The 26,145-nt window shown below is 39.6% G+C and overlaps 1 long non-coding RNA gene across 6 annotated transcripts in view; it reads right to left on the reverse strand.

The window, feature by feature from the left end:
- LOC134809006 (uncharacterized) overlaps positions 1-26,145 on the reverse strand; it is a 70,502-nt gene that overhangs the window by 21,433 nt on the left and 22,924 nt on the right. For 5 of the 6 annotated variants that reach the window (XR_010153468.1, XR_010153467.1, XR_010153470.1 and 2 more), the window contains 2 exons: positions 21,464-22,306; positions 20,248-20,988 (listed from right to left, as the gene is read on the reverse strand). This is a non-coding gene — a long non-coding RNA (uncharacterized LOC134809006). The remainder of the gene's footprint in view (positions 1-20,247; positions 20,989-21,463; positions 22,307-26,145) is intronic. The other variant, XR_010153469.1, reaches the window with a different exon arrangement.

Raw genomic sequence — 26,145 nt, forward strand, 5'->3', positions numbered from 1 at the left:
CGGAAGAATGAAACTGGATCCCTACCTATCACCAGATATGAAAATTAACTCAAGAAGGATTAAAGACTTAAATGTAAGACCTCAAACTATAAAAATTCTAGAAGAAAACCAATACGATTTTGGACAGTGGCCTTGTCAAAGAATTTATGACTAAGTCCTCAAAAGCAATTGAAACACAAACAAAAATTGACAGTGGGACCTAATTATACTAAAGAGCTTCTGCACAGCAAAAGAAACAATCAATAGAGTAAACAGATAACCTACAGAATGGGAGAAAATATTCGCAAACTGTGCATCCAACAAAGGTCTAATATCTAGACTCTATAAAGAACTTAAATCAACAAGCAAAAAACAAACAACTCCATAAAAACTGGGCAAAGGACATGATCAGACACTTTTCAAAAGAAGACATACAACCAGCCAACAAACATATGAAAAAATGTTCACCATCACTAATTATCAGAGACATGCAAATCAAAACCATGAGATACTATGTTATACCAGTCAGAACAGCTATTATTAAAAAGTCAAAAAAAAACCAGATGTTGGCAAGGCTGTGGAGAAAAGGGAGCACTTATATACTCTTGGTGGGAATGTAAATTAATTCAGCTACTGTAGAAAGCAGTTTAGAGATTTCTCAAAGAACTAAAACTAGAACTACTATTTGACCCAGCAATCCCATTACTGGAGATATACCCAAAGGAAAATAAATCATTCTACCAAAAAGACACATGCATTCATATGCTCATTGCAGCACTATTCACAATAGCAAAGATATGGAATCAACCTAAGTGCCTATCGGTGGTGGATTAGATAAAGAAAATGTGGCACATGTATACCATGGAATACTCCACAGCCATAAAATAAAATGAAATCATATCCTTTGCAGCAACATAGATGCAGCTGGAAGCCATTATCCTAAGTGAATTAAGACAGAACAGAAAACCAAAGACCACATTTTCTCACTCATAAGTGGGAGCTAAACATTAAGTACTCATACACACAAGATGGGAACAATTGACACTGGGGCCTGCAAGACGAAGGTGAGAGAGGGAGACAAGGTTGAAAAACTATTAGGTTCTATGCTCACTACCTGGTGACAGGGTCACTCATACCCCAAACCTCAGCATCAAGCTACAGAGCCTTGTAACAAACCTGCACATGTACCCCCTGAATCTAGAATAAAAGTTGAAATTTTTTTTAAAAGGAAGGAATGGTCAAACAGTTACAAATAATTCCAAGAGGATGTGATGTCCAGAAGCAAGAGTCATTTTTAGAAGTGGGTAACCATGAGCAATGTTATAGAGCACAGAGGACAAGTGAGATAAGTAAAGTATTGAAGCAGATGATAGAGTTGGAGGGGTACCAGGGGGGTACCCATAAGAAAAGCAGTCCAGATAAAAAGAAAGCACATGCAAAGGCCATGAACATTTCAGGCATGCCCAAAGAACAGCAAGAAGGCCAATGTGGTTGGAACACAGCAAGCAAGGGAAGTAAGAAAGGAGTTGAGAAGTTACAGAAGTCCTGATAGTATAAGACCTTTCCAGCCATTTTCAGAACTATAGCTTTTATTTTGAGTGAGAATGGGACTCTCTCAGAGGGTTTTCTGCAGAGGAATGACATAATCTGATTCTTTTTTAACAGGATCACTCCAACAATTGTGAAAACAAGAGATGAAACTCAAAAGATATGTTGGAGACAGACTGTATGTGGGAGGATGTACATAGGGAGATTAGTTAGGAAGGAAGTGATTGCAACAATCTCAGCAAGAGATGATGGCAGCTTAGACCAAGGTGCTAGCTATGAAGGTGAGAAGAGATGTGATTATGGATATATTTGAAGGTGGGCCCCACAAAATAGCTGAAGGATTAGACACAGAGTGAGAAAAAGATGAGTCAAGGATAATCCCAAAGATCTTGACCTAGGATACTAGAAGACTAGAGTCACCATGAGGGAGAAACACACCTTCTATGTACAAACAGTAGGCTCGCTATACAAGTGAAACTTCAAGGTAAATATCTAGTCCTTTATTCCAACCAGATCACCTACCCTATACCCCTTCTGTGTAATAATTTTGCTGCAGTCACTATATATGATGTTTCAAGAGACATATCAAGTACTATGGCATTAAAGTTCAACATGAAAAAGCAAAAAAAAAAAAAAATGAAGCTGCTCTCTTCAATAAATGTTGAAGAGAGATTGCAAAGGACTGGTAAAGAAAACCATTCACTGGCCAGGTGCAGTGGCTCACATCTAAAATCTCAACACTTGTCAGGGCCAAGGCAGAGGAGTGCTTGCGGCCAGGAGTTTGAGACCAGCCTGGACAACATACCAAGACCACTGTCTCTACAAAAAATATTAAAAATATTAAAAATTAAGAATAAATTTTATTAATTAAGTTGCTTTTTAATTAACAGGTGTGGTGGCATGTACCTGTAGTCCTAGCAACCGGGGAGCCTGATACAGAAGAATAGTTTGAACCCAGTAACTTGAGGCTGCAGTGAGCCATCCAGGATCATACCGATGCACTCCAGCCTAGGAAACAGAGCAAGACCCTGACTCTAAAAAATAAATAAATAAATAAATAAAACTCACTTGATTGACTTACAGTATGTTTCATTGCATACCACAAACTTGAAAATGCACCGATGTTCCTCCCATAATATACCAGAAAACCTGGTGATTCACTCTTTAGCAAGAAAGATCCTGGAAAACTTTGATTAAATTGAACCCACCAGTACAACATCATTACTGAAAAATTCATACTTAAGGGGAAAGAAAAATAAGGGTGTTCTTCATGAGAAAAATGTGTCAACTACACATTCTCAATATCCCCCCTACATTAAAGAATCATGACCTATAAACGTTGTGAAATGATACTAGTAAATTGAATAGGTTTTCTTCCCAAAATCTTTGGGTGTTGTTTGAGACATTTAAAGGGTCAGAGCTTGGTAACAACTGAATACTGTGTGGAAATGATTGAGGATGTATTCTACCTTTAGAACCTCTCAGTCACTCAGGAAATTCTCAATTATGGGAATAGGCTATTGCATATGCAAATTGTATTCAATCTGAAATTTATTAGTGTTGCTCCAACATCTTCTATTCAAAAGCAGCCAGATTCTCTCCCATGGGCATATGACTTCCACTGAACCCAAGAGGAATTATGCCAATCTGAGAAGAGTGCAATGGATCCTTCAGAATTTTGGAGCAGAACTAACATTTTGCAGCTGAAAATAGGCATGAGCATACCACAATGCTTTCACCTAGAAACATGTTGTAACAGGAACTTAGATTCCCAGGTCAGCCCACAAACATTTATTTAATCCATCCTTTTCCTACAACACTCTGTAAACAGTACTGCAGGACCTATCAACATGAGAACCTTGCTTCCATTGATTTAACGAGAGAGTATTTTTGGAACATGGTTACGCACCATGCTTGTACTGGAGTTACAGAGTTGTGGAACACAGAGAACAGAGTCCTCGTCCTCAAGGAGCTCACGGGGATTGGCTCAGACAAGGAGAACATTAAATCCAGCAGAGAGCAGTCGGTGTCATGACAGAAACACGGGCTAGGTGTTGAGGAGGCACAGGCAGCAGTGAGGGGAGGGGGATATCTAGTGCGACACCTGAAGGAAGAACGGGTCTTGAAGGCAGATAAAATGGCTGTGCAAAGCACATTGCAAAGCACACTCAAAACTAAAGCTTATGTCATACAAACACATCTCTCTGACAGTTATTACTCTGTATAGCCCACATGATCTGTAGCCCACCAGGCTGTGAGCTTCCAGTAGGGGATCTACCAGCTTGGGGCAAGACCTTTGGCAGAAGAGAAAGTATTAAGGAGAGTGAAGAGCCAGAGAAAGTGCCATGGGGCATAGGGTAAAGCACGGGAAGGCTAAGAGAAGAAAGCAACATCTCTAGGATACAGGAATGAGACACTTTGGGGGAGGGAGTCCCATAGATCAATCTTTATGAAGAATCTATCCAATTCTAATGCTATGCAAGTTCTGGAGATATAAGGATCCATAAAATATGTTCCCCAGCATCAACGTATGAGAAAAATAAAATATGTTACTCAACATCTTGAGGTCTGCCAGGGGCACCAAGTGCAGTAACATGTTGTAAAATGGTGAATATAATAGTATCTAAGCTCAGATGATCATTATAAGGAAACCATCTCTGCTTCCCATCCCTAACAACCATTTTCAAGAAACAGATGCTGCTACAATCAGCTAAGTTCAATGATACTTATTAGATGACAATAGTAAAAATAACCATAATTGCCGTTATTATTATTATATTACAAATACTTACTGCGTCCAAGATATAGTGTTAAAACCTTGATAGACATTCATGTCAGTTAATGCTCACAGTCAGGATGTAGGTATGGTGATGAGCTCCATTTTACAGGTGAGAGAGGTTCAGTTTTCAAGAGTCATACTCTTAACCACTACTCTGTACCCACTACCATATAAGGGAAGCATGAGAGTGTAGTGTGCCTATTTTTAAATTACTGTTCTCAAGTTAGGGACTCCTGTATGGTGCTATATTCATTTCTGGATTTTTTTAAAGGTGTGGCAGGGAAAAAAACAGGGGAAAGAAGAAGAGGTGTATTTCTTTCCATTGTTAAGAAAAATAAGCAAATGGAAGGAAGGAAGGAAGGGACGGAGGGAGGGAGGGAGGGAGGGAGGGAGGGAAGATGATTTTATTTCAGGGACATATTTTGGTGTAGTTCCAACCCAATTTTTTACACTTTCTATATTGACTTTATCTTATATTGAGGATTGATCTTCAATTGAGACTTGATATTAAAAAAAAATTATCAAAGAATGCCCTCTGCACACACTGGCAAGAGAGCAAATCAACCCCAAAGCTAGCAGAAAACAAGAAATAACTGAAATCAGAGTTGAACTGAAAGAGATTGAGATACCAAAAACCATTCAAAATATCAATGAATCCAGGAGCTGGGTTTTTGAAAAAAATTAACAAAATAGATAGATCACTAGCTAGAGACTCTTAAAACTTCCTGGACCCAGTGAGTTCTTCTAAGCCTTCAGAAATCAGTCATTCCTCTGCTATTTATACTGTTCCAGAGTTACAGAAAATGAGAGAAATTTTATCAATTTATTTATGAAGCTAGCTCATTCCTGATGGAGAAAAAATCCTAACAAATATAGCACACAAAAATATAGCAGTAGAAAAAGAAAACTCTTTAAAATATTAGCCAACTAAATTCTTTAGTACATTTAAAGAATAATAGACCACAACCAAGTAACAGTATTATTGTGTGGGAGTCTAACTCTCTTCATGGTCTCTAAGAACTTGTTTTGTGAATCTGGGTCTTCTTGATTGTTTGTTTGAACCCTTTACCATTATATAATGCCCTTTGTCTTTTTTATCTTTGTTGGCTTAAAGCCTCTTTTGTTTGAAATTAGGATTGTAACGACTGCTTTTTTCTGTTTTTCATTTGCTTTGTAGATTTTTCTCCATCCCTTAATTTTGACCTATGGTTGTCATTGCATGTGAGATGTGTCTCTTAGAGATAGCATATCATTAGATCTTGTCTTTTATCCAGTTTGCCACTCCATGCCTTTGAATTGGGGCATTTCGTCCATTTACAGTCAAGGTTAATATTGATGTTTGTGGATTTGATCCTGTCATCATGATGTTAGCTGGACACTATGCAGACTTATTTGTGTGGTTGATTTTATAGTGTCACTGATCTCTGTACTTAAGTGTGTTTTTGTAGTGGCTGGTAACAATCTTCCCTTTCCATATTTAGTGCTTCCTTCAGGAGCTCTTGTAAAGCAGGTCTGGTGGTAACAAATTCCTTCCACATTTGCTTGTCTGAAAAGGATCTTATTTCTCCTTTGCTTATGAAGCTTTGTTGGGCTGGATACGAAATTTGGCATTCAACTGCTCAAGGAAATAAAAGAGGACACAAACAAATGGAAGAACATTCCATGCTCATGAATAGGAAGAATCAATATCATGAAAATGGCCATACTGCCCAAGGTAATTTATAGATTCGAAGCCACCCCCATCAAGATACCAATGACTTTCTTCACAGAATTGGAAAAAACTACTTTAAAGTTCATATGGAAACAAAAAGATTCTGTATAGCCAAGACAATCCTAAGTAAACAGATCAAAGCTGGAGGCATCACACTACCTGACTTCAAACTACACAGCAAGGCTACAGTAACCAAAACAGCATGGTACTGGTACCAAAACAGAGATATAGACCAATGGAACAGAACAGAGCCCTCAGAATTAATACCACACAACTACAACTATCTGATCTTTGACAAATCTGACAAAAACAAGCAATGGGGAAATGATTCCTTATTTAATAAATGGTGCTGGGAAAACTGGCTAGCCATATGTAGAAAGCTGAAACTGGATCCCTTCCTTACACCTTATACAAAAATTAATTCAAGATGGATTAAAGACTTAAATGTTAGACCTAAAACCATAAAAACTCTAGAAGAAAACCTAGGCAATACCATTCAGGACATAGGCATGGGCAAGAACTTCATGACTAAAACACCAAAAGCAATGGCAACAAAAGCCAAAATAGACAAATGGGATCTAATTAAACTAAAGAGCTTCTGCACAGCAAAAGAAACTATCATCAGAGTGAACAGGCAACCTACAGAATGGGAGAAAATTTTTGCAATCTACCCATCTGACAAAGGGCTAATATCCAGAATCTACAAAGAATTCAAACAAATTTACAAGAAAAAATCAAACAACCCCATCAAAAAGTGGGCAAAGGATATGAATAGACACTTTTCAAAATAAGACATTTATGCAGCCAACAGACACGTGAAAAAATGCTCATTATCACTGGCCATCAGAGAAATGCAAATCAAAACCACAGTGAGATACCATCTCACACCAGTTAGAATGGTGATCATTAAAAAGTCAGGAAACAACAGGTGCTGGAGAGGATGTGGAGAAATAGGAACGCTTTTACACTGTTGGTGGAAGTGTAAACTAGTTCAACCATTGTGGAAGACAGTGTGGCGATTCCTCAAGGATCTAGAACTAGAAATACCATTTGACCCAGCCATCCCATTAGTGGGTATACACCCAAAGGATTATAAGTCATGCTGCTATAAAGACACATGCACACATATGTTTACTGAGGCACTATTCACAGTAGCAAAGACTTGGAACCAACCCAAATGTCCATCAGTGATAGACTGGATTAAGAAAATGTGGCACATATACACTATGGAATACTATGCAGCCATAAAAAAGGATGAGTTCATGTCTTTTGTAGGGACATGGATGAAGCTGGAAACCATCATTCTGAGCAAACTATTGCAAAGACAGAAAACCAAACACCGCATGTTCTCACTCATAGGTGGGAATTGAACAATGAGAACACTTGGACACAGGGTGGGGAACATCACACACCAGGACCTGTTGTGGAGTCGGGTGAAGTGGGGAGGGATAACATTAGGAGAAATACCTAATGTAAATGATGAGTTAATGGGTGCAGCACACCAACATGGCGCATGTATACATATGTAACAAACCTGCATGTTCTGCACATGTACCCTAGAACTTAAAGTATAATTTAAAAAAAAAAAGAAAGAAAAAAAATTGGGGGTTGTAATTTCTTTTCTTTAAGAATGTTGAAAATTGGCCCCCAATCTCTTCTGGCTTGTAGGGTTTCTGCGGAGAGGTTCGCTGTTAAGTCTGATGGGCTTCCCTTTGTAGGTGATCTGGCCTTTCTCTCTAACTGCCTTTAACATTTTTTCTTTCATTTCAACCCTGGAGAATCTCATACTTATGTGTCTTTGGGATAATCTTCTTGTGAACTATCTTACTGTGGTTCTCTGCATTTCCTGAATCTGAATGTTGGCCTCTCTAGCTAGGTTGGGAAAGTTCTCATGGATGATACTCTGAAATATATTTTCGAAGTTGCTTCTATTCTCCCCATCTCTTTCAGGGACAACAATGCATCATAAATTTGGTCTTTTACAGAATTCCATATTTCTTGAAGGTTTTATTTATTCCTTTTCATTCTTTTTTCTCTATTCTTCTCTGACTACCTTATTTCAGAAAGCCAGTCTTCAAGCTCTGAGATTCTTTCCTCAGCATGATCCATTCTATTTAAATTTGTGATTACATTATGAAATTTTTATAGTGTGTTTTTCAGATCTATCAGGTTGGTTACATTCTTTTCTATACCAGCTATTTTGTCTGTCAGCTCCTGTATTGTTTTATTGTGATTCTTAGCTTCCTTGGATTAGGTTTCAGCATACTCCTACATCTCAATGATCTTTGTTCCTATTTATATTCTGAATTCTATTTCTATCATTCAGCCATCTCAACCTGTTTCAGAATACTTGCTGGAGAGCTAGTGAGGTCGTTTGAAAGAAAGAAGGCAGTCTGGCTTTTTTAATTGTCAGAATTCTTGTGCTGGTTCTTTTTCATCTTTGTGGACTGATGTTCCTTCAGTCTTTGAAGTTGCTGTCCTTTGGATGGTTTTTTTTTTTTTTCATTATGTTTGATGATCTTGAGGGTTTGACTATGGTATAAGGTGGGTTCAGTAAACTAGGTTCATTTCTGGAAGATTTTAGGGGGCCCAGGCTCAGCTCCCAACTCCTGGACTGCATGCTCTAACTCTGGGGGACTGGTATCGGGCCCCAGCTTTTGTCTCTGGCTCCCTGAAATTAGATCTGTCCTCATTTGCACATGCTAGCAGCAGCAATAGCAGCACAGTGGGATTCAGGCTTGTTGACCACAGCAGGGTGCTAGTGGGTGCCAGCCTTTGTGTGGGTGATCACAGATACAACAGAGGCAGCACAGCTTGCAGGGTTGCAGGGGGCCCCCGACAAGTGACTGTGGGAGTGGTCACACTGGTGGTGGTGTTAGCTCAGGGGTGGGTTGCTGGCAAGTGCAGGCCTGTGTGTGCCCTCTATGCATGTTCATGCTGGCAAGTGTGGTCACTCAGGGCACGGCAGGGTCTCCTGTTCTCCTTGCCTAGTTTGAATAGCTGTTCCAACTCTTTTTTCTATTTTATTTTAAGTTCCAGGATACATGTGCAGGATGTGCATGTTTATTACGTAGGTAAACATGTGCCATGGTGGTTTGCTGCACCTGTCAACCCATCACCTATTTTTCCTGATGTTCTCCCTCCCCACACACACCTCTGCCACAACAGGCCCCAGTGTGTGTTTTTCCCCTCCCTGTGTCTATGTGTTCTTATTGTTCAGCTCCCACTTATAAGTGACAACATGCAGCGTTTGGTTTTCTGTTCTTGCATTAGTTTGCTGAGAATAATGGCCTCCAGCTCCATCCATGTCCCTGCAAAGGACATGATCTCTTTCCTTTTTATTGTTTCACAGTATTCCATAGTGTATATGTACCTCACTTTGTTTATCCAGCCTATCATTTTTGGGCATATGAGTTGATTCCATGTTTTTGCTATTGTGAATAGTGCTGCAATGAACACATGCATGCATATATCTTTATAATAGAATGATTTATATTCCTTTGGATATATACCCAGTAATGGGATTGCTGGGGGAAAACAGTATTTCTGGTTCTAGGTCTTTGAGAAATAACCACACTGTCTTCCACAATGGTTGAACTAATTTACATTCCCACCAACAGTGTAAAAGCATTCCTATTTCTCCACAGCCTTGTCAGCATCTGTTGTTTCTTGACTTTTTAATAATTGCCATTAATGGGTGCAGCACACCAACATGGCACATGTATACATATGTAACAAACCTGCACATTGTGCACATGTACCCTAAAACTTAAAGTATAATAATAATAATAAATAATAATAATAATAATTGCCATTCTGACTAGCATGAGATGGTATCTCATTGTGGTTTTGATTTGCATTTCTGTAATTATCAGTGATGTTAGTTTTTTTTTCATGTTTTTTGGGCACATAAATGTCTTCTTTTGAGAAGTGTTGTTCATGTCCTTTGCCCACTTTTTAATGGGGTTGTTTGGTTTTTTTCTTGTAAGTTTGTTTAAGTTCCTTTTAGATTCTGTATATTGGACCTTTGTCAGATGGACAGATTGCAAAAATTTTCTCCCATTCTGTAGGTTGTCTGTTCACTCTTATGAGTTTTTATATATATACATATATGTGTATATATATGTATATATGTGTATATATGTATATATATACATATATATATATTTTTTTTTTTTTTTTTTTTTTGCTGTGCAGAGGCTCTGTAGTTTAATTAGATTCCATGTTTCCATTTTTGCTTTTGTGGCCATTGCTTTTCACGTTTTCGTCATGAAATCCTTGCCCATGCCTATGTCCTGAATGGTATTGCCTAGATTTTCTTCCAGGGTTTCTACAGTTTGGGGTTTTACCTTTAAGTTTTTATTCTATCTTGAGTTAACCTTTGTATAAGGTATATGGAAGGGATCCAGTTTCAATTTTCTGCATATAGCTAGCCAGTTCTCCCAGTACCATTTATTAAATAGGGAATGCTTTCCCCATTGCTTGCTTTTTCAGGTTTATCAAAGATCAGATGGTTGTAGATGTGTGGTCTTATTTCTGAGTTCTCTATTCTGCTCCATTGATCTACATGTCTGTTTTTGTACCAGTACCATGCTGTTTTGGTTACTGTAGCCTTGTAGTATAGTATGAAGTCAGGTAGCATGATGCCTCCAGCTTTGATCTGTTTACTTAGGATTGTCTTGGCTATACAGAATCTTTCTGGTTCTATATGAATTTTAAAGTAGGCTTTTCTAATTCTGTGAAGAATGTCAGTGGTAGTTTAATGGGAATAGCATTGAATCTATAAATTACTTTGGGTAGTATGGCCATTTTCATAATATTGATTCTTCCTATCCATAGGCATGGAATGATTTTCCATTTGTTTGTGTCCTCTCTTATTTCCTTGAGCAGTGGTTTGTAGTTCTCCCTGAAGAAGTCCTTCACTTTCCTCATTAGCTGTATTCCTAGATATTTTATTCTCTTTGTAGCAAATGTGAATGGGAGTTCATTCATGATTTGGCTGTCTGCTTGTCTATTGCTGGTGTACGGGAATGCTTGTGACTTTTGCAGATTATTTTGTATCCTGAGACTTTGCTGAAGTTGCTTATCAGCTTAAGAAGCTTTGGGGCTGAGTTGATGGAGTTTTCTAGATATAAGATCATGTCATCTGTAAACGGATACAGTTTGATTTCCTCTCTTCCTATTTGAATACCTTTATTTCATTCTCTTGCCTGATTGCCCTTGCCAGAACTTCTAATACTATGTTGAATAGGAGTGGTAAGAGAGGATATCCTTGTTTTGTGCCTGTTTTCAAGGGGAATGCTTCCGGCTTTTGCCCATTCCGTATGATATTGGCTGTGTGTTTGTCATAAATGGCTCTTACTATTTTGAAGTATGTTCCATCAATACCTAGTTTATTGAGAGTTTTTAACGTGAAGGTATGTTGAATTTTATTAAAGGCCTTTTCTTTGTCTATTGAGATAATCATGTGGTTTTCATCTTTAGTTCTGTTTATGTGATGAGTTACATTTATTGATTTGCATATGTTGAACGAGGCTTGCAACCCAGGAATGAGCCAGCTTGATCATAGTGGATAAGCTTTTTGATGTGCTGCTGAATTCAGTTTGCCAGTATTTTATTGAGGATTTCTGTATCAATGTTCATTAGAGATATTGGCCGGAAGTTTTCTTTTTCTGTTTTATCTCTGACAGGTTTTGGTGTCAGGATGATGCTGGCCTCATAGAATGAGTAAGAGAGGAGTCTTTCCTCCTCAGTTGTTTGGAATAGATTAAGAGGAAATGGTCCCAGCTCTTCTTTGTACCTCTGTTAGAATTCAGCTGTAAATCCATCTGGTTTGGGGCTTTTTTTGGTTGGTAGGCTATTTATTACTGCCTCAATTTTAGAACTTGTTTTTGGTCTCTTCAGGGATTCAACTTCTTCCTGGTTCAGTCTTAGAGGGTGTATGTGTCCAGGAATTTATTCATTTCTTCTAGATTTTCTAGTTTATTTGCATACATGTGTTCATAGTATCCTCTGATGGTTGTTTGTATTTCTGTGCAGTCAGTAGTGATATCCCATTTACCATTTTTGTTGTGTCTATTTGATTCTTCTCTCTTTTCTTCTTTATTAGTCTAGCTAGTGGTGTATTTTATTAATTTTTTCCACAACCTGTATTTATTGATTTTTTGAAGGGTTTTTCATGTCTCTATCTCCTTCAGTTCCATGCTTATCTTGGTTATTTCTTGTCTTCTGCTAGCTTTAGGGTTTGTTTGCTCTTGGTTCTCTAGTTCTTTTGGTTGTCATGTTAGAATGTCAATTTGAGATCTTTCTAGCTTTTTGATGTGGGAGTTTAGTGCTATAGGTTTCCCTCTTAACACTGCTTTAGCTGCGTCCCAGAGATTCTGGTACATTGTCTCTTTGTTCTCCTTGGTTTCAAAGAACTTGATTTCTGCCTTAATTTCATTATTTACCCAGAAGTGATTCAGGATCAGGTTGTTCAATTTCCCTACAGTTGTGTGGTTATAAATGAGTTTCTTAATCTTTAGTTCTAATTTGATTGTGAGAGACTGTTATTTCAGTTTTGCATTTGCTGAGGATTGTTTTACTTCAAATTATGTGACTGATTTTAGAGTAAGTGCCATGTGGCACTGAGAAGAATGTATATTATGTCATTTTGGGGTGTAGAGTCCTGTAGATATCTATCAGGTCCACTTGATCCAGAGCTGAGTTCAAGTCCTGAATATCTTTATTAATTTTTTGTCTTGATGATCTGTCTGATGTGGACAGTGGGGTGTTAAAGTCTCCCACTATTATTGTGTGGGAGTCTAAGTCTCTTTGGAGGTCTCTAAAAACTTGTTTTATAAATCTGGGTGCTCCTGTATTGGGTGCATATATATTTAGGACAGTTAGCTCTTCTTGTTGAATTGAACACTTCACCATTGTGCTATGCTCTTTTTCGTCTTTTTTGATCTTTGTTGGCTTAAAGCCTGCTTTGTTATAAACTAGGATTGCAACCTCTGCTTTTTTCTGTTTTCCATTTGCTTAATAAATTTTCCTCCCTCCCTTTATTTTGAGCCTATGTGTGTCTTTGCACATGAGATGGGTCTCTTGAATATAACACATCGATGGGTCTTGACTCTTTATCCAGCTTGCCATTCTGTGTCTTTTAATTGGGCATTTAACCCATTTACATTTAAGGTTAATATTGTTATGTGTGAATTTGATCCTGTCATTATGATGCTAGCTGGTTATTTTTCAGACTTATTGATGTAGTTGCTTCATAGTGTCATTGGTCTGTGTACATCAGTGTGTTTTTGTAGTGGCTGGTAATGATTTTTCCTTTCCATATTTAGTGCTTCCTTCAGGAGCTCTTGCAAGGCAAGCCTGGTGATGATAAATTACCTGAGCATCTGCTTGTCTGAAAAGGATTTTATTACTCCTTCACTTATGAAGCTTAGTTTTGCCAGATATGAAATTCTGGGTTGGAAATTCTTTAAGAATGTTGAATATGGGCCCCCACTCTCTTCTGGCATATAGGGTTTCTGCTGAGAGATCCGCTGTTAGTCTGATGAGTTTCCCTTTGTAGGCAACCTGGCCTTTCTTTCTGGCTGCCCTTAACACTTTTTCTTTCATTTTGACCTTGGAGAATCTGATGATTATGCATCTTGGGGTTGATCTTCTCAGGGAGTATCTTACTGGGGTTCTCTGGATTTCCTGAATTTGAATGTTGGCCTGTCTTGCTGGGTTGTGGAAGTTCTCCTGGATGATATCCTGAAGTATGTTTTCCAACTTGGTTTCACTTTCCCCATCTCTTTCAGGTACCCCAATCACTTAGAGGTTCAGTCTTTTTACATAATCCCATAGTTCTCAGAGGTTTTGTTCATTTCTTTTCATTCTTTTTTCTCTAATCTTGTCTACCTGTCTTATTTCAGCAAAACAGTCTTCAAGCTCTGAAATTCTTTCCTCCTCTTGGTCTATTTGGCTATTGATATTTGTGGTTGCATTGTGAAGTTCTCATGTTGTGTTTTTCAGCTCATTTATGTTCCTCTCTAAACTAGTTATTCTGATTAACAGCTACTGTAGTGTTTTATCTTGGTTCTTAGCTTCTTTGCATTGGGTTAGAACATGATCCTTTAGCTCAGTAAAGTTCATTACTACCCATCTTCTGAAGCCTACTTCCATCAGTTCATCCATCTCAGCCTCAGCCCAGTTCTGTGCCCTTGCAGGAGAGGTGTTCCGATCATTTGGAGGAGAAGAGGCATTTTGGCTTTTTGAGTTTTCAGTGTTTTCTCATTGATTCTTTATCATCTTCGTGACTTTATCTACCTTCAATCTTTGAGGCTGCCGACCTTTGGATGGGGTTTTTGTGGGGACTTTTTTGTCGATTGTTGTTGTTGTTGCTTTCTGTTTGTTTTTCTTTTAACAGCCAGCCCCCTCTTCCACAGGGCTGCTGCAGTTTTCTGGGGGTCCACTCCATACCCTATTTGCCTGGCTCCCTCCTGCAGCTGGACGTGTCACCAGTGGAGGCTGCAGAACAGCAAAGATGGCTGCCTGCTCCTCCCTCTGGGAGCTCTGTCCCAGAGACAGACCTGACGCCAGCAGGAACTCTCCTGTATAAAGTGTCTGGCAACCTCTGTTGGGAAATCTTACCCAGCCAGCAGGCACAGGATCAGGGACCCTCTTAACAAAGCACTCTGGCTGCCCCTTGGTAGAGGAGGTGCACTGCACTGGGGGCAATCTTGCTTATCAGGACTTCCCAGATTCCTCAGAGCCAGAAGGGGAAAAGACTAAGTTCACTGATCCACAGAGACCACGGGCACCCCTCACCCCAGGGACTCCATCCCAGGCATATCAGAGTTCTGTCTGTAAACCCCTAGGCTGGAGTTGCTGAAATTCCCACAGGGAGGCCCCACTCAATGAGGAGAGATGGGTCCAACTTCGGCCTAAACAGGCAGCCTGGCCATGATCTGCCACAGTCGCTGTGCTGTGCTGTGCTGTGGGGAATGCTTCCTGGGTCCAAACCACTCAGTCTCCCCGCACCAGCAGGGGAAAACGGCAAACTGGAGCTGCAGTGATGGCTGCCACTCCTCCCCTGAAAAACTCAGTGGTCTTAGGCAGCAGGTAGCCACAGTGATGGCGGCTGTCCCATCCTCCCAGGAACTCAGTAGTCTTAGGCAATCTCCAGTGGATTGGCCAAATAGGGTCTGCATAGCTCTGTGCTTGGAACCCAAGGTGCTGGTGGTGTGGGCTCATGAGGGTATCTCCTGATCTGCAGGTTGCACAGATCCATGGAAAATTTGCCCATTTCCTGGGCAGGTAGCACAATCACTCACTGCCTCCCTTGGCTGGGGATGGGAGCTCCCCTTGCCTCTTACAGATCCTGGGTGGGCTGTCAGAGCAACCTGCTTTTCCTGGCTCTCTGTGGGTCATGCCAGCCACCTAGTCATTCCCAATGAGAGAACCTGGATACCTCAGTTGCCGGTACAGGATTCACTCACCGTTTTCATTCTTCTCAGAACCGCAGCTCTGTTCCAAATCTTTCCAAAAGCCTCGCTCAAAAATGCCTACCAACTTTCTCTGTAACAAACTCTTAATTTGAGCACGAGATAAAGGCCTTTCCTCTCATTCTAACTTGATGCAAAGAGAATGAAGAAATTAGAAAGATAAAAATATCTGTAAACTATACTGTGATTCTGAATTATATTGAGTCAAATGCTTTAAGACTGCTTACTAGAGTCTCAGTTTGCTCAATTTACTTAATGTTTAGAAAGCTTTATACAGTAAGGAGTATAATTTTGTCTCATTTATTACTGATTAGATATGGTTATTTCCATCTGATACTGGAAAACTGGCAACACAGAAATGCTGAATTCCAGGTACTTGTCAACCAGTAAGCGTGAAACCTGGATTTGTTTTTTATTATATGTATGCCATGGACAAGTTACTCCCTTAAAAACCTCAAGTTTTTCATTTGTAAAATGGGCATAGTGGCTCCTACCTTGCAAGCTGTCTGTGAGGCTTGGAGATGGGGTATATAAGGTGCTACTCTACTTCTTCATACTCTCCTTCATCTGTTTTTTCTCCCTTATTCCTTTCCATTGTCAAGGGGCTAACCCTCTTCTCTCTATTGTAGAATAAGAATGATATTTTATTATTTCAATGTTCATTCCCATTTGACAATGACAGCAATCTATTTTAGCAATATCAGCTATACCAGTTCTACATCCACTCTCTTTCCTATCCCTCAGCTTGTAGGAGTTAACTAGCTTCCCTTCAAAGACAATAGATTCTAACACTAAAACAAAATGATTCCACCCCGGTAGAAACTCTCATGAAGAAAAAATTAAAGAACTTTCCAAAAAGTGTAAAAGATAGCAGCAGCTGCTCTCTTACATAATGATACAATATTCTTGTGAAAAACTTGGGTGAGAGTCCAGGAAATGTCTAGAGTGACTGTCTTTCTGAAGTAAACATCTGTGTTGATGGGAAATTGAGACATAAACACACATTCAGAATTCAAACACAATTCCCAAGTGTCACATTAGAATTCCACTGGTTTTTATGGAAAAAAAAATAGATCTCCTAAGCTTTGTAAAATTTCATGTAACAGCAGCCAAAGTCAACCACACAGGATTTTCATCTGTGTGTTTCGGGAAACAATTGGAAAAATTCAAACTGATTTTTTAATGGCTTTTGAATAACTTGGGCATCTTCAACAGTGCCTACATCAGATCTATGGTCCTTCTGTGCAACTGACACCAGCCATGGTATTTGTCCATAATGATGGTTTCCTTTCTAGTCTAGTCATTGATTTTTCCATTCTACAAAACACTTAGTCATGAATGTTGTGTTTATATGCTCTGTTACAGAAACATCCCGTACACCAGAAGCAGCAAAGGCTGTCACTCATGTGCCACTACTTTGAAAAAATCCACATTTCTTCCTCCCATTCCCATTCTCCCATCCAAGGATAGGTCACAGTGGAAAGATTACTTCACTGGTCTTATAAAATACACTAGAGCAATCCCACTTCCTAAAGGAACCACACCCTTATAATCAGAAAAAGAGAATACTGAGCCAACACAAAAATAAAAAGATAGCTTATGTGAAGCCATCCCGTCTCCTTCAGAATGTCTGTCCCCTTCGGGCAGGAAACATTTCTCCTCAGTGTTCGTTATGGTACCAAGTATAACTTTATAGACAAGTGAACTCACAAAAGAAATTAATGATAAAACCTAAAAGGCTTTTCCTAACATTTGCTTTCCTTTGTTTATTTTTAGTATCTTTCTGTAAAATCACATCTTAAAAAAAGAAAGGGATAAAGGATCAAGGAAAGATGAAGGAGAGGATATGAAGAAGTAGAGTAGCATTTTATATACCCCATCTTCAAGCCTTACAGACAGCTTGCAAGATAGGAGCTACTATGCCCATTTTACAAATGAAAAGCTTAAGGTTTTTAAGGGGGTAACTTGTCCATGGCATACATATACTAATAAGCAAAGCCAGGTTTCAAACTCACTGGCTGACAAATACCTAGAATTCAGTATTTCTATATTTCCAGGTAAATGCAGAGCTCTTGACAATCATTTGAGCTAATAGTCAAGCTTAGAGAAAAAAAAAAAACTACTATGATAGAATCATTTTATTCTTGAAATCTGATAAAACTGGTATAGACTAAAGGTCATCTTGGCCATAAATCAATCTTATGAAAGTGTCTACAAAATGCCTAGTTTTAAGCAACGTAACTTCCTGATGAGTCCTCTGTAATAAAGTAGCTGCAAAATGTTTATATAATGAGGCAACTTGTTTTATGAGATTACTACCCACAGACTGGTCAGGAGTTGAGGTCTTGTATTACTTTTCTATGATGAGTAACAATTACCACAAATTTAGCAGCTTTAAAAAATCCAACTTATGGGAGTTGAACAATGAGAACATGTGGACACAGGGAGGGGAACATCAGACACCGGGGCCTGTCGGGGATGGGGGTCAAGGGGAGGGAGAGCATTAGGACAAATACCTAATGCATGTGGGGCTTAAAACCTAGATGATAAGTACAGCAAACCACCATGGCAATATATACCTATGTAACAAACCTGCACGTTCTGCACATGTATCCCAGAACTTAAAGTAACATTTTTTAAAAATCCCACTTATTAGTGCATAGTTTTGTAGGCCATAAGTCCAGCATGACATGGCTAGGTTCTCTTTAGCATCTGGAAGGCAATGAGTGTGTACCCACTGACTGAATACTTACTTTTCATGTATGCTATTGTTTCTCTCCCTCCTTGACCCTAAGGATCATTACTGTCTTGATTTCTGAAACCATTGATTAAGCGTGACTATTTTGATTCAACATATCATGTATACTATTTTCAATTTATGTCACTTTCTACCAGAATTCTAGGATTATCCCCAAGATTTCCCTCTTCTTCCTCTGGTGTACATGCTCCACCTAATCCCCCAGATTGGGAGTTTGATGGATTTGCCCCCCAGGATTAGGTCACGTTATATGGCAGAGTTAACTTTAGAAAGGGAGATTATCCAGGTGGTCCTGACCTAATTGCATGACCCTTTTAAAGGCAGAGTCTTCTCTGGCTGGCAGTAACTACTAAAAAAATGGGGACCTCAGTACTACAAATGCAAAGGATTGAATTCTGCCAATAACAAAAATGAGCTTGGAACTGGACTTTTCCTTCAGAAAAAAAACTTTCCTTCAGGGAAAAATTCAGCCAGGCTGACACCTTGATTTCAGCCTCATAAAATGCTAAATAAAGGGGATTCCATGATAATCAAGACAAGGACTCTGTCCTCATGGAGCTTAAAAACCTATCAAGGAATAGCCAGGTGTGGTGGTGTGCATCTGTAATCCCAGATACTTGGGAGGCTGAGGCAGGAGAATCTCTTGAACCCAGGAGGCGGAGGTTGCAGTGAGCTGAGATCGTGCCCCTGCACTCCAGCCTGGGGGACAGAGTGAGACTCCATTTCATCTCAGATGAGCCTGGGCAACACAGCAAGACTCCACTCCATCCCATCTCAGCTGTCTATGCTCTCAAAGCACTTCTGAATAACACCAAAGTAATCCATATCACATTGTCCCAAAATTGCTTATTCATACATTCATCTCCTCACTGTTTTGAGCTTCTTGAGGAGAGACACCATGCATGCACTTGGCACATGGTAGGAGGCAACAACAATATTCACTGAACGAACTGAATGAATAAATACTGATGCCTTAAGAGGCAATGAATTCCTGCCTTACAAATATTTAAACAAAGACTAGACAATCATTTAGTGGGAGATGCAGAGAGAATTGAAGCATCTGATTACTGGACCTGATTACTGAGTAGGATCCTCCAAACCTGAGTTTCCTTGGGACTAGATGAAGAAAGCTGGGAAATGAAAAGTCACAGAGAAGAGAAAGTGCTATGTTCGAGGAATAGCAAGTGGCTCTTTTGCTTGGACAAGAGAGGACAGGATGGAGATAGGATTCCAGCAAGAAAGAGGTGACACACCCAAGAAAGTAAAGGGAAATTATTGAATAAATCTGTTCTTTAAGAGGAATGGGCAAAGTAAAGTATCCACCCTGGGATGCCAAAGCCAACAGAGATGAGCAACAGCATGTGGCTATTTCCACCTATGGATCTGAAGGGGCAAAAGAAGTGGAGTTACCAGAACCCTGTGAAAGAGGGGTTGCTTGATGTGAGTCATGGCCTGGGTAGAGAAACAAGACTTGGTTACTGCCAGAATCAAGGACTGCCAGGAAGAGAGGGGAGGAATAAGTATCCAGACATCCACCTCCCTCTGTCAGTGGCCAAACCCAGTGAAGAGCCAGAGAGTGAGGAAGCCCCAGTGAGGCATGTAGAAGCCAGGCCCCCAAATCCCACAGCAGGGCAGAGAATGCACCTGAAGGGTCCAACAGAGTGTAAGCAGCACAGATGGGGAAAGGGAAGCAGAGCCCGACTATACCAGGTCTCGAGGGGCAGGTGAGGGGCTTGAGCACCATTCAGTGAGCCCTCAGTAGCCTCTGCAGAGTTTGAGGCATGACCCAGGCTCTTCCTGAGGATGACTAATTTAGTGGCTGTCATCAGAATGAACTCTGAATGAGAAGAGACAATAGAAGGCAGGGAAACAATCAAAGAAACCACCAAAATGGTTGACGCGGAAGGTGAGGTGCCTAAAGGAAGGGATGAGCTCGTCATTGCTCTCAGCCACTCACAGGCTCCTCCTGCCCCAGCAGCTTGTTGCTTACCTTCCAGGTGAGCAGGGCACAAAGTCCTGGGGGTGGAGAAGCAAGCTTTTCTCTACACCGGGAAAACACGTCTGTTGTTTAACTTTTTAGGCTCCCACTGATGTTCACTTCACCTCCTTTCCTCTGTGGCTGAAATTACACTGAGCATTGCCAGCAGAAAGGAGCAGCGGAGGCTGAAGGTCACATCTGGAGCAGAGGGCAGTCACTGAGTTGCTTAGCACAAGAAGCCGCTAAATGGATAGAGACCCACAGGGAGAAAGCTCTGCTTGATTATCAGTAGCCACTTCCTAAAGATTCTGATGTCCTGATGCTTTTCTACCCTCCTCTTCCTCACAGTGACCAAACCATCCTTCCTACGTTGCCCCTTCCAAAAACTGTCTTCCTTGGGCCTCATGTCAACGGATTTCCTTGGGACTCATTTTCAGGCTTTAAATCCAAAGTCAATCTGACAACTTTATGGGCAACTAGACCAGCACAGAGATGACCAGAAGATTAATATTGTTCCGTGAAGCTTTCTGCTTCTGCACGAGTACATCCAGACTTTCTTCTTCCATTACCATTGCTCTTGTCTCCATGGAAGCTACATCACACAAAGTGGGCACAGGCATCAGTGGACAGAGCCAGAGTGACTGCCTGGTAGTGCCCTTCATCAGGTAGATAGGAAATAGCTCCAGCTGTATTTCTTGTTTTCTGTTCAGAATAATAGTCTTTGGTTGTATTGGTATTATTATTGAAAGTTTCCTGAAAAAGAAAAAGCAGTTGCTGTTTGAGTTCTCAGCTGTTTTCTGATACACTATGCAACAAGGCCTCATTTGATTGGGATTTACATCTTATTTTCTTCACTGCTTCATGAAAAGCTTAGCACCAGTAAGAGGATTATTTACAACATGATATTGCTGAGGCCTGGAGAGACTTTAAAGATTTGTCTCTGAACAAACTCCTTGCCAGGCTTTTCAAGATCAAGGTGCAGAGGGAAAGAGCGTCCAAAAAAAGCAAAAGGCTGAATTACCACACACTTAGAAGTTCTTCCCATACTTGTGGCATTACCATTTATCATCAGCAACATGAATCAACAAATCTCGATAAATAAGTTTCTATTTCAGATTAAAGGGTGAAATGATACAAAACAGCAACACCAAGCATGTCACACACACACAAACACACACACACACACACTCTCTCTCTCTCCCCCTCCCTCTCTCTCTCTCCCTCTAACCTGTTCTAAAGCAGTCCTCCTCCCATGATTGGAAGCCACATTCCAACTGGAGTTCTTACAACAAATAAAGTGTTTACTAGAATCTTCCCCACTAGCCCCACATCTGCCAGTCTGTCCACTTCCAAGGACAACAAGAACACCAGTCAACCAACCCATGGGCTTTTGCTTAGACTCAGGGCTGTGGTGGAGACAATCAGACACCCCTCAATGGAAAATAGCAAGGCCAGTTGAAGGCCAAAGTGGCAAGAAACCACTTGGAAACCATGTGTGTGTGCCCTGAAACAGTAAATAACATTGTGTGAATTCAGTCATTCATTCTGTTTATGAAGTCGGCACACAATTATTTATCTTACTACAGATGTGTTTTTTTGTGACGTGTTTTTAAAAAAGAATTTTGATGACAGAATAAAAAACCACTTTCTTTAACCCTCCCAATTTTTGTTCCTAAATCTGTTTTCTGTACTAAGAACTGCACAAATGATTTGCATTGTTATTCTGATGTAATCTAAATCTCTTTTCTATAACTAGACTGGTTTCTTGTCTTTCAAATAGACACATGACAGCTGCTTTCCCAATAGAGCCCTGTGCAAAAAGGGGAGGTGCAACCCAAAGAGGGCTGGCAGCTGGAATTTCCCCAGTGTGGGTAGGAGACCTGGCAAGCTACGGGCAGATGGAGAGGACTACGTGGACAGACAGGACCCATGCGTTGCTGTGGCCATCGCTCATGCAGCTGCTCTTCCTTCTATCTTCTGAAGGCTGGCTCTTGGCTGCTGGCTTCACTTTCAGAAAGAACCCCACTTTTGCAAGCCTCGAGGATCAGCTTCTACTCTTGAATCCTATTTTCTTGAGCAAAAAAAGAAATGAATCAGTATTAGAAAGCTCTGAGAACAGGGAAAAGTGAGTAAACAAACTTATTTTTTCCTCTGAATGGAACATAAGTTCTTCATGGGCAGAAGCATAGTATAGATGGTTCGTTGTAAACTATTGATATAATATTAAAATCACCCAGTTAGGGGCGTAAAGGGCTTCTTTTTAAATCAAACTCTCCCAGAACTGGGGAGGAGGAGAATACCAGGGTCTGGACTTTTTTGTTTTTTCAAGAAAATATTGTTTTGGGTTTTTTATTTTTGTCAAAAATGTCATTTTTCTGACTGTGAAATAAAAAAGGTCTATTTTTTTCAGCCTACATTAAGCAGTTCAGCTTATGAATGTGGATGGCCTCTGGTGTTGTCATTAGAATGAGTTGTTTACTGTACAGTACTCAAAGACAATATTCTCAAACCATTATAAGCAGGATTTTTTCATTCTTCATTCAAGTAAACATGTATCAACTAGCTTCTATGGGTCTGGTATGGGCAAGGGATATTCTTTGAGAATCATTTTCCAGGTAGAAGTTTATAATGAACCCCTACTTTTACCTCACCAATTAGTAATGGCACGTGCTTGAAAAGCAGCTGTCCAGGATCTCACCTACGTGATCTGCACATTCAGAACGGGGAGCACTAACTGGCATTAATGTACATAGGAGAAAACATATAGCACAGCACTTACACACACTGACTCTGAAGCTAGCTGTCTGGGTTCAGTTCCCACCTCTGCCACTTGCTAGATCAATTAGAAAAACAATTTCTCATTCAAGTAATAATACAAACAATTTAGATAAGGACTCAGCACATAGTAAGGTACTCTACTAAGTGTTAGTTATTATTAAGAGCCTGGTTTAACGGGGCTCTAAGCCACCACCCAGAGAAATCACTGAGAACCCAAGTCCCAGCCTTCCTCCTACTGAAGAGTCATTCCCTCCACTCCCCACCAGCCCTGCTGACGCTGCCTGTCTTGCTAGTGATGCCACCCTAATAACATGAATGCCTTCACCACTGCCTTCTCCAGCCTCTCAATGTTGCCCTCTCAGTCTCCCGAGTTGATCCTGTGGCTCTCTCAAATAGAAGGGAGGATTCTCTTTCCATCATTGTTGTAACTTTTTACCAGACCTTTAAGTGTGACTGTGATCTCTCCATTTTTTAATAAATCTCCCATAAAGGGTAGCTTACTCTTTTAGTTTCCTTCAGAACTATCTTCCAAATAACTCAAGAAAAGCAACTCCCTCAGCAAAGTCAGAAAATATTTGAATGGCAGCTTAAATAACCTGCTCAACAAGTCTCTTCCCACTGATTATGCTACTGTTCCACCGAGGTAGTTAGGCATCTTGATCTCGCCCTATACGTGAGTATCATTATACTTTTTGTACAGTAGTACCCTCTTATCTGTAGTTTCACCTTCCAGTTACCTGTGATCCAAAGATAGATGGCTATAGGCAAACCTCACTTTATTTTGCTTCATAGATACTGCATTATTTTTTTACAAATTGAAGGTTTGCAGCAACCCTGTGTTGAGCAGTCTATCGGCACCAATTTTCCAACAGCATGTGCTCACTTCATGTCTGTCAGCACTTTTTAAGAATAAGCTTTTTTTTTTTTTTTTTTTTTTTGCGATGGAGTCTCACTCTTGTCTTCCAGGCTGGAATGCAGTGGTGCGATCTGGGCTCACTGCAACCTCTGCCTCCCAGGTTCAAGTGATTCTCTCACCTCAGCCTCCCAAGTAGCTGGGATTACAGGTGTGCACCACCACACCTGGCTAATTTTCATATTTTTAGTACAGCCAGGGTTTCACCATGTTGGCCAGGCTGGTCTTGAACTCCTGACCTCAGGTGATCCACCCGTCTCAGCCTCCCAAAGTGCTAGGATTATAGGCATGAGCTACCACGCCCAGCCAAGAATAAGCTATTTATTATTTAAGATATGTATGTTGTTTTTCTAGACAATAAGCTACAGTGTCGTGTAAACATAACTTTTGTATGCACTGGGAAACCAAAAAAAAAAAAAGTGTAACTCACTTTACTGAGATATTTGTTTTATTATAATTGTCTAGAACCAAACCTATAATATCTCCAAATATGCCTGTACAGAAAATAAGATTTTAAAAGACAGAGATCACATTCACATAACTCTTAATATAGTATGTTGTTATAATTGTTCTATTCTAGTATTAGTTATTGTTGTTAGTCTCTTGATGTACCTAATTTACATGTTAAACTTTATCATAGGTATGTATGTATAGAAGAAAATAGTATATATAGAACTCAGTACTATCCTTAGTTTTAGACATCTGGTGAGGGTCTTGGAAGTGGATCCCCAAAGATAAAGAGAGACTATTTTATATCCCCACACATACCTCACATCAACACACACAAGCATACACATGCACACACACACACACAGCCTTGCATAACACCTTACTGGAGAATTTTAGTCTCCTTATCTTGAGGATCAATCAAAAATTCCAAATTTTCTTTACCATATTTTCAGGACACCTATCAAATTCTCATGCAAAAAGAGCTCTGAAGTCTGTTAGCCCCTGTCTGGGACTACATATAAGACTTCCTTAATCCTGTGTTTTTCCTGATGTTTACCTGTTAGCATTTCTTAAATGGTGATCAGGAAACATTGACATCAAAATCACCTGAGCAGTCTTGTTAAACATTTATATCAGCTGGGTCAGAATCTCTGAGACCCTAATTAGGATGGCTATTATGAAAAAGTCAAAAAATAACAAATGCTGGCAGGGATGCAGACAAAAGGGAACTCTTCTACACTGTTGGAAATGTAAACTAATACAGCTGATTAGGAAAATAGTACAGAGGTTCCTCAAAAACCTACACAGAACTACCGTATGATGTAGCAACCCCTCTACTGGGAACTTATCCAAAGGAAAGGAAATCAGTATATTACAGAGACATTTGTACTCCCATGTTTATTGCAGTACTATTCATAATAACTAAGATGTAGAATCAACCTAGGTGTCCAACAACAGATGAATGGAGAAAGAAAATGTATCCATTGTGTATATATCCATGTGTGTATACATACACAATGGAATACTATTCAGCCATAAAAAAGGATGAAATCCTGTCACTCACAATAACATGGATGGAACTGGAGGACATTATGTTAAGTAAAATAAGCCAGGAACAGAAAGTTAAACATCACATGTTCTCACTCATCTGTAGAAACAAAGAAAAAGTTGATCTCATAGAAGTAAGAAGAAAAACAGGATACTAGAGGCTGGGAAGGGTAGGGGGAAGGGGGGAATAGGGAGAAATTTGTTAAAGGATACAAAACTTCAGCTAGAAAGAAGTACATTCTAGTGTTCTACACCACTAGGATGACAATAGTTAACAATAATATGTTATGTAGTTTCAAATAGCTAGAAGAAGGATATTGAACACTCCCAACACAAAGAAATGATAAATGTTTAAAATGATGGATATGCTAAGTACCCTGATGTGACCACTGTACATTATATGTATCAAAACATTGCTACGTACCCCATGAATATGTACAAATATTATTTATCAATTTTTTAAAAAATTAAATAAATATTTTTTAAAAAACAAAACAGAAAAGAATCCCTGGGCATAACAGTCAACATTTTCAATTTTTATAAGATCTACCTTAATATACTCTGAAGTTTGAAAACTACTGTTCTACATCATTTTGAAATATATATTGTTTTGAAACAAACATTAACTGCATTAACAAGCATTATGTGTCTATCTGATCACTTAAATTATTGGAAGCAATTACAGTGATATTGAACATAAAATCCTGTATGCCATCCTTTAT

Source organism: Pan troglodytes, chromosome 1 (genome assembly GCF_028858775.2).
Source record: "Pan troglodytes isolate AG18354 chromosome 1, NHGRI_mPanTro3-v2.0_pri, whole genome shotgun sequence".
Taxonomy (NCBI): domain Eukaryota; kingdom Metazoa; phylum Chordata; class Mammalia; order Primates; family Hominidae; genus Pan; species Pan troglodytes.